The following is a 12,980-nucleotide window of genomic DNA, read 5'->3' as shown; positions in this document are numbered from 1 at the left end:
AAGGTGGGAAGATGCATTGGTTGAGGGTCTAGACTTATTTTCATCCCGAAAGACTTTCTTTTTTAATTATTATTACACTTTAAATTCTAGGGTACATGTGCACAACATACAGGTTTGACACATAGGTATACATGTGCCATGTTGGTTTGCTGCACCCATCAACTCATCATTTACATTCGGTATTTCTCCTAATGCTATCCTTCCCCCAGTCCCCCATCCCCTGACAGGCCCCAGTGTGTGATGTTCTCCACCCTGTGTCCAAGTGATCTCATTGTTAAATTCTCACCTATAAATGAGAACATGTGGTGTTTGGTTTTCTGTCCTTGTGATAGTTTGCTGAGAATGATGGTTTTCAGCTTCATCCATGTACCTACAAAGGACATGAACTCATGCTTTTTTATGGCTGCATAGTATTCCATTGCATATATGTGCCACATTTTCTTAATCCAGTTTATCATTGAGGAACATTTGGGTTGGTTCCAGGTCTTTGCTATTGTGAATAGTGCCACAATAACCATAAATGTGCATGTGTCTTTAAGTAGCATGATTCATAATCCTTCGGGTATATACCCAGTAATGGGATTGCTGGGTCAAATAGTATTTCTTGCTCTAGATCCTTGAGGAATTGCCACAGTATCTTCCACAATGGTTGAACTAATTTACACTCCCACCAACAGTTGTTTCCTGACTTTTTAATGATTGCAGTTCTAAATGGTGTGAGATGGTATCTCATTGTGGTTTTCATTTGCATTTCTCTCATGGAGAGTGATGATGAGCATTTTTTCATGTGTCTGTTGACTGTATAAATGTCTTCTTTTGAGAAGTTTCTGTTCATATCCTTTGCCCACTTTTTGATGGGGTTGTTTGTTTTATTCTTGTAAATTTGTTTGAATTATTTATAGATTCTGGATATTAGCCATTTGTCAGATGAGTAGATTGCAAACATTTTCTCCCATTCTGTAGGTTGTCTGTTCACTCTGATGGTAGTTTCTTTTGCCTTGCAGAAGCTCTTTACTTCAATTAGATCCCATTTGTCTACTTTGGCTTTTGTTGCCATTGCTTTTGGTGTTTTAGTCATGAAGTCCTTGCACATGCCTGTGTCCTGAATGGTATTGCCTAGGTTTTCTTCTAGGGTTTTGATGGTTTTAGGTCTACCATTTAAGTCTTTAATCTATTGTGAATTAATTTTTGTATAAGGTGTAAGGAAAGGATCCAGTTTCAGTTTTCTATATATGGCTAGCCAGTTATCCCAGCACCACTTATTAAATAGGGAATCCTTTCCCCTTTCTTGTTTTTGTCAGGTTTGTCAAAACTCAGATGGTTGTAGATGTGTGGGGTTATTTCTGAGGCCTCTGTTCTATTCCATTGGTCTATCTATCTGTTTTGGTACCAGTACCGTGCTGTTTTCATTATTGTAGCCTTGTAGTATAGTTTGAAGTCATGTAACGTGATGCCTCCAGCTTTGTTCTTTTTGCTTAGGATTGTCTTGGCTATGCGGGCTCTTTTTTGGTTCCATATGAACTTTAAAGTAGTTTTTTCCAATTCTGTGAAGAAAGTCATTGGTAGCTTGGTGGGGATGGCATTGAATCTTTAAATTACCTTGGGCAGTATGGCCATTTTCACGATATTGATTCTTCCTATCCAGGAGTGTGGAATGTTCTTCCATCGGTTTGTGTCCTCTTTTATTTCATTGAGCAGTGGTTTGTAGTTCTCCTTGAAGAGGTCCTTCAAATCCCTTGTAAGTTGGATTCCTAGGTATTTTATTCTCTTTGTAGCAATTGTGAATAGGAGTTCACTCATGATTTGGCTCTCTGTTTGTCTGTTATCGGTGTATAGGAATGCTTGTGACTTATGCACAATGATTTTGTATCCTGAGACTTTGCTGAAGTTTGTATCCTGAGACTTTGCTGAAGTTGCTTCATTTTGTTATTTACCCAGTACTCATTCAGGAGTAGGTTGTTCACTTTCCATGTAGTTGTGTGGTTTGAGTGAGTTTCTTAATCCTGAGTTCTAATTTGATTGCACTGTGGTCTGAGAGAGTTTGTTGTGATTTCTGTTCTTTTCAATTTGTTAAGAAGTGCTTTACTTCCAATTATGTGGCCAATTTTATAATAAGGGTGATGTGGTGCTGAGAATAATGTATATTTTGTTAATTTGGGGTGGAGAGTTCTATAGATGTCTATTAGGTCTGCTTGGTGCAGAGCTGAGTTCAAGTCCTGGATATCCTTGTTAACTTTCTGTCTCATTGATCTGTCTAATATTGACAGTAGGGTGTTAAAGTCTCCCATTATTATTGTGTGGGAGTCTAAGCCTCTTTGTAGGTCTCTAAGGACTTGCTTTATGAATCTGGGTGCTCCTGCATTGGGTGCATATACATTTAAGAGAGTTAACTCTTCTTGTTGAATTGATCCCTTTATCATTATGTAATGACCTTCTTTGTCTCTTTTGATCCTTGTTGGTTTAAAGTCTGTTTTATCAGAGACTAGAATTGCAGACTCTGCTTTTCTTTTGCTTTCTATTTGCTTGGTAGATCTTTCTCCATCCCTTTATTTTGATTCTATGTGTGTCTTTGCACATGAGATGGGTCTCCTGAATATAGCACACTGATGGGTCTTGACTCTATCCAATTTTCCAGTCTGTGTCTTTTAATTGGGGCATTTAGCCCATTTACATTTCAGGTTAATATTGTTATATGTAAATTTGATCCTGTCATTATGATGTTGACTGGTTATTTTGCCCATTAATTGATGCAGTTTTTTCCTAGCATCAATGGTCTTTACAGTTTGGCATGTTTTTGCAGTGACTGGTACCAGTTGTTTCTTTCCATGTTTAGTGGTTTCTTCAGGAGCTCTTGTAAAGCAGGCCTGGTGGTGACAAAATCTCTAAGCATTTGCTTGCCTGTAAAGGATTTTATTTCTTCTCCACTTATGAAGCGTAGTTTGGCTGGATATGAAAGTCTGGGTTGAAAATTCTTTTCTTTAACAATGTTGAATATTGGCCCCCACTCTTCTGGCTTGTAGGGTTTCTGCCGAGAGATTCACTGTTAGTCTGATGGGCTTCCCTTTATGGATAACTCAACCTTTCTCTCTGGCTGCCTTTAACATTTTTTCCTTCATTTCAACCTTGGTGAATCTGACAATTATGTGTCTTGGGGTTGCTCACCTCGAGGAGTCTCTTTGTGGTGCTCTCTGTATTTCCTGAATTTGAATGTTGGCCTGCCTTGCTAGGCTGGGGGAGTTCTCCTGGATAATATCCTGAAGAGTGTTTTCCAACTTAGTTCCATTCTCCCCATCACTTTCAGGTACACCAGTCAAACGTAGATTTGGTCTTTTCACATAGTCTCATATTTCTTGGAGGCTTTATTCATTTCTTTTTACTCTTTTTTCTCTAACCTTGTATTCTCACTTTATTTCATTAGTTTGATCTTCAATCACTGATACCCTTTCTTCCACTTGATCAAATCAGCTACTGAAGCTTGTGCTTGTGTCACGAGGTCCTCATGCCATGGTTTTCAGCTCCATCAGGTCATTTAAGATCTTCTCTACACGGTTTATTCCAGTTAGCCATTCTTCTAACATTTTTTCAAGATTTTTAGCTTCATTGCAATGGGTTTGAACATACTCCTTTCGCTTGGAGAAGTTTATTATTACCGACCTTCTGAAGCCTACTTCTGTCAACTTGTCAAAGTTCTTCTCTGTCCAGCTTTGTTCTGTTGCTGGCGAAGAGCTGTGATCCTTTGGAGGAGAAGAGGTGCTCTGATTTTTAGAATTTTCAGCTTTTCTGCTCTGTTTTCTCCCCATCTTTGTGGTTTTATCTACCTTTGGTCTTTGATGTTGGTGACCTACAGATGGGATTTTGGTGTAGATGTCCTTTTTGTTGATGTTGATGTTATTCCTTTTTGTTTGTTAGTTTTCCTTCTAACAGTGAGGTCCCTCAGTTGCAGGTCTGTTGGAGTTTGCTGGAGGTCCACTCCATACCCTGTTTGCCTGGGTATCACCAGTGGAGGCTGCAGAACAGCAAATATTGCAGAACAGCCAATATTGCTGCCTGGTCTTTCCTCTGGAAGCTTTGTCCCAGAGGGGCACCTGCCTATATGAGGTGTCTCTCAGCCCTTACTGGGAGATGTCTCCCAGTTAGACAACATGGGGGTCAGGGAACCTCTTGAGGAGGCAGTCTGCTCATTCTCAGAGCTCAAACACCATGCTGGGAGAACCACTGCTCTCTTCAGAGCTGTCAGACAGGGGTGTTTAAGTCTGCAGAAGTTTCTGCTGTCTTTTGTTCAGTTATGCCTTGCCCACAGAGGTGGAGTAGAGGTACAGGCAGTAGGCCTTCCTGAACTCTGATAGGCTCTGGCCAGTTCAAGCTTCCTGGCTGCTTTGTTTACTTACTCAAGCCCCAGCAATTGCGGACGCCCCTCCCCCAGCCAAGCTGCTGCCTCACAGTTCAATCTCAGACTGCTGCACTAGCAGAGAGCAAGGCTTCGTGGGTATGGGACCCACCAAGCCAGGCATGGGAGAGAATCTCCTTGTCTGCCGGTTGCTAAGACCTTGGGGAAAGTGCAGTATTTGGGCAGAATTGTCCTATTTTTCCAGGTACAGTCTGTCATGCCTTCCCTTGGTTAGGAAAAGGAAATCCCTCCACCCCTTGTGTTTCTCAGTTGAGACAACACCCTACACTGCTTCGGCTCACCCTCTGTGGACTGCAACCACTGTCCAACCAGTCCCAGTGGGATGAACCAGGTACCTCAGTTGGAAATGCAGAAATCACCCATCTTATGTGTCAATCACGCTGGGAGCTGCAGACCGGAGCTGTTCCTATTTGGCCATCTTGGAACAGAGCCCACCTCCCAAAAAACTTTCTCTGGCTAACTCTGATGCTTTTCTGAGTTCTTACCTAAATTTCCCCTTCTCCTTCTGTGGCACAGCCAGTTTTACTTTTTTGTCCTTATCACTACCCTTGCTTTCTCCTCGAATCATCCAGAGCCACTGTTGTTTTCTAGAACATTGGCAAGCACATTGACAGAGTGCCCACATTGTACTGAACTCTGAAGGGAATAGTCTTATCCCCATCACTCAGGTGGGGAAACTGAGGTGAGGTTAGTTTAAAGTGGGTCTGGAATTGGAGCTCTGGCTGGCTGGCTCTTCCCACCACAGCAGGAGGCCACTGGAGGCTCCAAGGGCTCTGAAATGTTGAGAACTGCCCTGTGGGTACCCGGGAAGAGGGCAAGAACACAGCATTACTTCCTTGGATACAGTTTAGCTCCTCAGAGGGGTTTTCCGAGCTGTCCTGGGTCCTGTGAGGGAGGTAGAAATTACATGTCACTAGGGAACAGCCAGGGTCACCTCCTTGCCTGAGGCCCCGCCATCCCATCAGCCTGGATGGGCCTCCTCAGCAGTCACACTTGCCCCTAGGCTGAGAAGGGGTGGGACTCAGCCCCACAGAGTCTCCCAGGGCCTCAGGCACGTACTGCAGGCTGATTCCATCTCCAGGTTTGCAAGAAAAATAAAAAAGTAAACTGCCCAAAAGACTTCTCTTAGCACCCACAGCAAGTTAGGCTGGCAGGTGGAGCCTATGCTGGGGTAGTCCCGTCCACCAGGCCTGATGTTCCATGTGAAGAGACTGGTGAGCACCAGGTGACCCCACCCAGGTGCACGTGGCTCTGTCAGGTACAGGCCACTGATGGGACACCACGAGGGCCCAGACAAAGCAGAGCCTTGCTCACCGGGTGTCTGCTGGTGCTGCCATCACCAAGGAACACACCCCAGGCAGCTTAAACCACAGACGTTTATTCTTGCACAGTGCTGGAGGTCAGAAGTCTGAGATCAAGGTGCTAGATAGCCTGGATCCCCCTGAGAGTGGCTGGCGTGTCCAGTGCAGGCCTCTCACCTTCGCTGGGGGACAGCCATCTGCTCCCTGGCTCTCCACATCACCTTCCCCCTGTGCCTGTCTCTCTCCAGATCTCCCTTTTCTGCAAAGACACCAGTCCTACTGGATCAGGGCCCACCCGTGTGACTTCACGTTTACTTGAGTACCTCTCACAGACCCTAACTCCAAATCAGGTCACATGCTGAGGTACTGGGTGTGAGGACCTTGACATTTGTATTTTGAGGGAGACATCATTTAACCTGCACCACCAAGGACAGAGCCAAAGACCCTGGGATGACAGGCCCAGAACAGGACCTGGTGGAGGCTCTTCTTTAGGGGAGAGAGGGAAATGGGAGCCACCACTGGCAGAGCCTGAGGGCAGGGCAGCCAGAAAGAAGCCATGGGAGTCCCCACCGTGGAAGCCCCCGCCGAGCAGCCTGTGTCCCCTGAAGCAGACCCTGACATGAGGACTGGGGAGTACGTGTTTATTAGAGAGGATCCACAGAAGGAGGAGAGAACCAGGTAGGGAAGGAGGGAAGCCCAGGGCAGGGCTCTAGAGAGAGGATGACCCTCAGAAGCAGGAGAGGCTGGTCTTGCTGGCACCTTCTGTGGGAGGAGGGTGCACCCGAGACCAGACCCAGAAAGAGGTGGGAGCCCCGGGAGCAGCCCCACTCCAGGTCTTCTGCAGGAGTGACCTGGCTGCTACCAGGCTGCCCTGCCCAGCTCAGCAGGTCCTGTGGGTGCAGGCAGGCAGAGGGTCAGCGAGAGATCTGGGACGCAGACAGAACCACAGTTGCCACACTCCTCACAGCTCCCTACCTCCTCTGACATCAGAGTGAGCAGGGAGTCTCCGCTGCCTTCGCTTTCCAGCCCCACACACCTCCCTGCAGCCTGGCTGTGCCCCCTGCACCACTGACACACCTCCCTGCAGCCTGGCCGTGCCCCCTGCACCACTGGAACCTGCTGAGCCGTGCAGGGCAGCCTGGTGGTGACCGGTACACTCTTACAGAGGACCTGGAGCTGGGCTGCTCCCGGGGCTCCCGTCTCCTGCTGGGTCTGGTCTCAGGTGCACCCTCGTCCCGCAGGAGGTGGGGGCAAGAGCAACTTCAGCCCCTTTTGCTCCCCGTGGTCTGTGCATGGACAGGGTGTGGGCCCAGGGAGACGGTTGTGTGGTGTGTGCATTGTGTGTGTGTGTGGGGTGTCTGTGTGTCCTGTTGGTGAATATTTGTGTGACATGTGTGTAGTTATGCTCATGTGTCATGACTCTGTGAGGGTGTGATGGAAGAGTGTGTGTAAGAGAGAGGTTTGACTGTGTGTGATGTGTGCATGTGGTGTCTGTGTGTGATGTCTGTGTGTTGGGTGGGTTTGTGTGTGTATGTAGTGTCTGTGTGTATGATGTCAGTGTGTTGTGTGAGGATTTATGTGTGTGTGTGGTGTCAGTGTGTGTGATGTTGGTGTGTTGTGTGTGGGTTTATGTTTCTGTGTGATGTTGGTGTGTGTGATATTGGTGTGTTGTGTGTGGTTTTGTGTGTGTGATGTCAGTGTGTGTGAGGTTGGTGTTTTGTGTGTGGGTTTATGTTTCTGTGTGATGTTGGTGTGTGTGATATTGGTGTGTTGAGTGTGGGTTTATGTGTGTGCATGTGGTGTCTGTGTGTGTGATGTCAGTGTGTTGTGTGTGGGCTTATATGTGTGTGTGTGATGTCGGTGTGTTGTGTGTGGGTTTGTGTGTGTGTGATGTTGGTGTGTTTTGTGTGGGTTTGTGTGTATGTGGTGTCTGTGATGTCAGTGTGCTGTGTGTGAGTTTATGTTTGTGTGTGATGTTGGTGTGTTGTGTGTGGGTTTATATGTGTATGTGTGATGTTGGTGTGTTGTGCGTGGCTTTGTGTGTGTGGTGTGTGTGATGTCAGTGCGTGTGTGGGTTTATGTGTGTGTGGTATGTGTGCATGGTCAGTGTGTTGTGTGTGAGTTTATGTGTGTGTGTGATGTTGGTGTGTTGTGTGTGGTTTTATGTGTGTGTGGTGTCTGTGTGCGTGATGTCAGTGTGTTGTGTGGGTTTATGTGTGTGTGATGTCAGTGTATGTAATGTCAGTATGTTGTGTGTGAGTTTATATATGTTTGTGTGATGTTGGTGTGTTGTGTGTGAGTTTATATGTGTATGTGTGATGTTGGTGTGCTGTGTGTGGGTTTATGTGTGTGTGGTGTGTGTGATGTCAGTGACTGTGTGGGTTTATGTGTGTGTGGTGTCACTGGTTTATGTGTGGGTTTATGTGTGTGTGTGATGTAAGTGTGTGTAATGTCAGTATGTTGTGTGTGAGTTTATATGTGTATGTGTGATGTTGGTGTGCTGTATGTGGGTTTATGTGTGTGTGGTGTGTGTGATGTCAGTGAGTGTGTGGGTTTATGTGTGTGTGGTGTCTGTGCGTGGTCAGTGTGTTGTGTGTGGGTTTATGTGTTGTGTGATGGTGTGTTGTGTGTGGTTTTATGTGTGTGTGTGATGTTGGTGTGTTGTGTGTGGTTTTATGTGTGTGTGGTGTCTGTGTGTGTGATGTCGGTGTGTTGTGTGGGTTTATGTATGTGTGATGTCACTGTTTTATGTGTGGGTTTATGTGTGTGTGATGTCAGTGTGTGTAATGTCAGTATGTTGTGTGTGAGTTTATATATGTCTGTGTGATGTTGGTGTGTTGTGTGGGTTTGTGTGTGTGCATGGTGTCTGTGTGATGTTGGTGTGTTGTGTGGGTGTGTGTGTGTGCCTGTGGTTTCTGCCTATGGGAGGAGGTTTGCTCACAGATGGAGGAGAAGGAGCTCTACAGGCAAAGCTATCAGGGCTGTGGAGGAGGGGATGCAGTCCTGAGAACTTCCTCTGAGTCAGAAGGCCAAGAAAGGTAGGATTTTAAAGGAACAGAGAACCCTGGCGGGCGAGGTGAACCTGAGCTCCTCGGGCCATCCGTTGTCCTGTGGAGCAGAGGCAGGCCCATGAGGGTGATTTGCAGAATTCTGCCTGCTTCTGGGAGTGAAATGAAGACCCTCTGGGGTCCCCCTGATGTCACCAATGTTGCCCATCTCGGGGCATCTCTGGTCCAGACCTGGCTGGGAGAGAGAGCTGTGAGTGGAGGTGCACTGGGTGGGGGTTGGTGGGAGGGGTGGGCTGGCTTTTCCTCAGCCCCCAGACTTAGTCAGATAAGGTCACACACAAGTGCTTGGAAGTACTGGGAGGAAGTGTGATCCTGAGTCCTGGCACACTTGATCATGTGTGACAGGGACTTAAGAAAAACCCCTAATTACAGCCATGTGGGGTTTGTCTCCCTTCTGAAGCCTAGTGCCCGTCTGCTCAAGGCAAGGGTTTGACCAAGGTCCTAAGAGACCCCTTCTCTCCCTTAGGCAGAAGTCCTCCTGGCAGGGTATGCCCACGCTGGTTAGTGCTGCTGCAAAGATGAGCCGAAGACCATGAGAGACCCCAGGTGGTCCTTCTGGGGAAAAGAAATGGGTTTTGGCCCCAAACCCTTTTGCTGCATTTTCCCCCTATCCCTGGGAAGCCATGAGACCTCAAATCTGTGTTCCCAAGGAGGAGAGCAGCTGTTGCCAGGTGATAATATGACATGCTTGGCGAAAGTAAGTGGCTGCCAGACATGGCTGAGAGCGGTTGTCACTGGCATCAAGTGCGTGTCTCCAAGCCTCATCACACGGCGTCCCTCGACGTGAGGCCACATGGCAAGTGGGCCGCGGATCTCCCCTGCCCTTTGCAAGCACGTAAGACAGCAGGTTTTGCAGATACCTTGTGGCGCAGGGGAATTTCCTTTGGCCAGGTCTGAAGAAGTAAAGTAGCAGGCACAGAGAACAAAGCCAAGGCTTTCAAAAGGCAAGGAGCCAAAAAATTTTTCAAAATAAAAGTAGTTTTAAAATGTCTCTGTTATTGGTAGTCTCATTTTTTTAAAATGTAGGAAATAGTCAAGTATTAAAATAACCAAAATGAAACGAGTGACTCATGGACTGAGACGGAAGGAGGAAGACAAAGAATGAAAACAGAACAGAGAGGGAGGTTCTGGATGTATTTGCTTTGGGATTACATGTGTGCACGTCATGTTTTTCCCTTTTATATCTCCCTCATCTGAAATACGAAGCATAGAAAAATTTAAACTGTAAGAGGAAAGCTTTTTCCAAACAGTGAAGTTTACCAAACTGTGGCCTGAGATCTATATTCACATTCTAAAAAACCGTGCCAAATTCCCCACGCTAACAGCAGCCCCAGACCAAAGAGCAGCTCTTGTCTTGACCGAAGTGAATAACTGTCTTAACACCAAGTGACTAGAAACCATCTGTCTCGAGAGCAGAGAGGAGACCTGTGGTCAGTGATGCTGTTCAGCAAATACTTGCCATTCCAGACCTCCAGGCTCAGGGAGGGATTGGCCACCTGGTCCCCTAGGAAGATGGGGCCATGCGCTGGCTCTGGACAGTGGTCACGATGGAAATGGCATCTGCTCCTGCAGGCCAAAGAGTTTAATTGCCTCCAGAGCTCTCCTTCCCTCTGCAACAGTGACCAATAATGTTCCAGGTAGCACTCCTTCCATCACCTTGAATCCCAGAGTAAGAATGACATGGAGCGGAGCCCCCCAGATAAGCTGTAGTGAACATGTAATGTGCAGATGAAATCAACTGTTGTTTTTTAAATTCAGTAAGTGTGAATTACATAGCACAACTATACTTATCTTAATTGATAGAAGATGAGCTTGTTTTTTAGCTGACCAATAGTAAAAATCCAATAAACAGATGAATAAAATAATAAATAGATGGATGGATGGATGGATGGATGGATGGATGGATGGATGGATCAGTGGATAGGTGGGTGGATAGATGGAGCTGTTAGATATGGCTCTTTATTTATAAATCTCAACCACAAACTTTGTCACTTCTCCAAAATAAAACTCCTACATGGTAGAGACTCTGTGAATGTTATTAAAATGAGAGAGCTATTAGAAGCCAAGAGATGAGGCTGATTTTGACCTCTAGCTTAAGAATATTTGGTGCCACTGCACATAAGCTTTACCTACCATTGACCAAAAGGGACCCTCTATGGACACCTCAGGAAGGAAGTTCTTCAGCCTGCAGGCACTTCTGTTCAGGGTAGGGGTTCAGGTTATCTAAACTCCAACCAAGTGTGACCAATAACTCTTGTTGCTCTACAGCCTCACCAAGAACACAAGGAAATATGCTGTCACTTTTGATTAAAAAGCATGTCTGTGATTGTTGATGTGCAGATATAAAGAGCCAAGCATGGAGAAAGAAGAACAAGCATTAAAACATACCTCAGTGACCACCACCACCCCTCACATACCCGCCCTGTCCTGGGTCCCCTTCTGCAGGTGCCCTCTTCAAAGTAGCAGAGACAAACCAGAGAAACAACATAACCCGTGACCAGTGAGGATATTTCAGTTCCAGACCTAGGACCTGGGACGAATTTGGGGGGAAAAGTGCTTTCCTTTTTTATCATCTACTCCGAGGATGTTGACTGACAGCCAAAACCACTCAAAGGCTACAAAATCCAGCTTTATGGTTTTAAGAATAGTCAAACTTGCATGTGAAATCATCAGAGAATGGAGATTTGCCCCCTGTCCAGGTAGGCTCTTCAATTTGCAGTTCAGATATAAAAAAAGGTCTCACTTGTTTACTTACCTGTTTTGCGTATATTTTTATTTTCTGTTGAGTATGATGTTTGATATAAAAAAAAATCTTTCTAGCTGAGAATGGCTTCTGGGGTTAGCCAGTTCTTAGAGACAGCAAAGGACTCAGCTGGGAGCATGCTTATGATGCACCAAGTAACCCATCCAGAGCCATTCCCTTCTATCTGGCCTGTACATCTCAAAAGGTAATATTCCTATACTTTGACAAGCCCAGGGTCAGCTACCAGACAACTAGAGACCACCAAAAGCCCCCCAAACTTATTCCAATTGGCCAATCCTAAATTGTTCACTCTGCCCTGTTTTGCCTTTACTGTTGTAACCAAAATAAGGACTGAGGTCCCAGCTGTCCCCAGCTCCTGTCTTCTGCCACTTGACCAAAGCTTGATGCTTCCAGTGTGGCCCTGAGTGGTATGCGTTGGCCTCCTCTCTGAACTGCACATGTAATCAACTTTGTCTTTCTCATGTCTCCTCGGCGGCGGCATCTGACTGATTATCTCATAAAGAGACACAAAACATTACTGTTTCTGTTTCTGATCTTCAAAGCTGATGAGAATGGACATGTTCAGCGCTGCTGTGGGAAAATGAACTCCTGCAATCTTTCTGGAGGGCAAACATCAACAAGGTTTGCCAACCTTTAACATGTGCACGTACTGCCTCCCAGCCACTCCAATTCCAGGAGTCTATCCTAAGGAGATAGTGAGTTAATTGCAAACATGAATATCCAAAAATGTTTATCACTGTTTTATATAGAATCATGAAAATTTGGAAACAGCTACCATGGACGATAGTAGGGGATGGAATAAATAACTTTGATGCCACATGCAGTTGAATGCTAGGCAGCCATAAAATCTGCATTTGGAAAAAATTGTGTGCCGCGAGAAAATACTGTATGATAAAGATCTTTTAAGGCTGTATGACATTTTCTGTAAGATTCAGTTTAATTGTGTAAGTCTGTATGCATACAATGCTATTAACATCAACATGCTCTGAGGTGGATTATAGGTGATTTTTATTCACATCTCAGCACTTGTGTGCATTTTCAAATCCTTGACTATAAAAATCTGCTTGTCTAGAATAAGAAAAAAAGTGTATATTTTTTTAATTGATGGGGAAACAAACCCTGAATGATAGAAATCAACAGCTTTGTCAGTTATTCATAATTAATACTATCAGTATTTAGCAGCTCTCTTCAAGCATGCAGGTTTACAAAACACCACTGGTTTATCATTTGGTGAATCAAGACCCATTTTCTTGAGTGTAAAGGCTCTGACATGGTGAAAACACTGAACACTTAATTCACAAGAGCTCAAGCAAGACTTGGCAATAAAAATAAATCATTTTATGGATAAAGAAAAAAGCCAAAGGCCTAGCAAATGGAGATGGCCCTTTCTCTTCTTTGTTAAAATTGATCATTGGTCATTGATGGAACATGGGATTTGG

The 12,980-nt window shown here is 45.4% G+C and overlaps 1 long non-coding RNA gene across 1 annotated transcript in view; it reads right to left on the bottom strand.

Moving 5' to 3' along the window:
* Positions 1-12,980, bottom strand: part of LOC144332025 (uncharacterized) — a 187,390-nt gene that overhangs the window by 4,347 nt on the left and 170,063 nt on the right. The window lies entirely within an intron of this gene.

The sequence above is a fragment of the Macaca mulatta genome, chromosome 10, assembly GCF_049350105.2.
Source record: "Macaca mulatta isolate MMU2019108-1 chromosome 10, T2T-MMU8v2.0, whole genome shotgun sequence".
NCBI lineage: Eukaryota > Metazoa > Chordata > Mammalia > Primates > Cercopithecidae > Macaca > Macaca mulatta.
Note: the sequence above shows the minus strand (reverse complement) of the source record. Positions and strands in the feature narration are given on the sequence as shown.